The following is a 1499-nucleotide window of genomic DNA, read 5'->3' as shown; positions in this document are numbered from 1 at the left end:
ATGATTGTTTATTTTAAAGCATGTTTTATGTCAATCAGTACATTTGCAAAGCATAACGTTTTTTAAAACAACTGTAAATGCATTATTTACTTACAGATTCACTCGACCATTGCGAGAAAAAGACCTCAGAGCCAAATGTGTATTGGGGAAGTCTCAGCGATATATCTGAAGATGTCTGCTGTATATCTGATACGGATGAAGAGGTATCTACAGCACAGCGGGTCCCAATAAAGGCTAACGTTGTCCGTGAAAGACGTGGAGAAGAAGGAAATATCACATTCCACGCCAGTGAAGAGGGAGGCAATCCTACGTTCCATCCTGACGTTCCATCCGGTGAAAACAGTATAAGAAATCCCGAACCGTCAACGGAGGAACGTGAAGGTAAATAATAAAAATAAAAGGAAATTGCATGTTTATTTCACACATATACGCTGTTTAGCGGCATGCGACTATTTCGTCCTTCCGCCGGATGTTTGAATGAGTGGATATGTCCCCTCCTCCGGATATGACGTAATCCTATCGGCTCATTTTCGAAATCCTGCGCCCCTTATGGGCTGGAGTGGTATATACGTTTGTATTTTGTGATTTTATGATAATACTGCGCCCCTTTTGGTCTGGAGTGGTATATACGTTTGTATTTTATGATTTTATGCTTTTATGAGGTGTTATCTACCCTATCTATAGACCTTATTTATAGGCTATATTAATATTTATTTAATTGTTTCTTCTGATTTTTTTTTTTTTTTTTTTTTTTAGCAGAGGAAGTTGCAGTGACTGAACCTGTACCTGAGCCTGCACCAGAACCTGCACCTGCACCTGCACCAGAGCCTGAAGCTGTACCTGCACCTGAACCTACACCTGCACCTGCACCAGAGCCTGAAGCTGAACCTGCAATACGTGTTAGGAGAGCCGGAGGTGATTTTCATGAGATGTATTTTTTTGTTATTATTATTTATAGGCTATATTTATATATTTAATTTATATTAATCTGTTTTACAACAGAAGCAGTACGAAGACGTTATCGGAGGCTTTCGATGACCCGTCAACAGCAAAGGAGGACGACCCGAGCCCCCCACACCTTCAGTGACAAGCAGCTATACCTTCGAGGAATCGTTGATATGTATAATGCAGGTATCCAGGGAATTATTTCCGTAGCTCAAAACATGTAAGGTGTGACATTTTTTTTTGAAGGTGGGATAAAAAATAAAAACATGTCTGACCTCCCCAGTATTCCGGATGCATTGTATGAAGCTATAGAAGAATTAAATCGAGACTCTGATCAAAGGGGTATAATTCCATGGGCATTGCATGAAGCTATAGAAGAAGAAGAAGAATTAAATAGAAACTCTGACCATCATGGTATAATTCCGGTGGAGCATAACCCTAACCCTGACCTACTCCAACCGATAGAAGAAGCTCTCCATCACGTTTGTCAAAATCTTCAAAATCAGAACGAATTTCCTCATGATCCTGTCCAGTCAGTTCCTCAAAATCAGAAC

The 1499-nt window shown here is 40.1% G+C and overlaps 1 long non-coding RNA gene across 1 annotated transcript; it reads left to right on the top strand.

The window, feature by feature from the left end:
• Positions 1 to 689: 689 nt before the first annotated feature.
• On the top strand, positions 690 to 1212 carry LOC119483071. The gene is made up of 2 exons (XR_005205608.1): positions 690 to 915; positions 1003 to 1212. It is a non-coding gene; the product is annotated as an uncharacterized LOC119483071 (long non-coding RNA).
• The last annotated feature ends 287 nt before the right edge of the window (positions 1213 to 1499 follow it).

The sequence above is a fragment of the Sebastes umbrosus genome, chromosome 23 (assembly GCF_015220745.1).
Source record: "Sebastes umbrosus isolate fSebUmb1 chromosome 23, fSebUmb1.pri, whole genome shotgun sequence".
Lineage (NCBI taxonomy): Eukaryota > Metazoa > Chordata > Actinopteri > Perciformes > Sebastidae > Sebastes > Sebastes umbrosus.
This window is presented reverse-complemented; position numbering and strand designations above follow the sequence as displayed.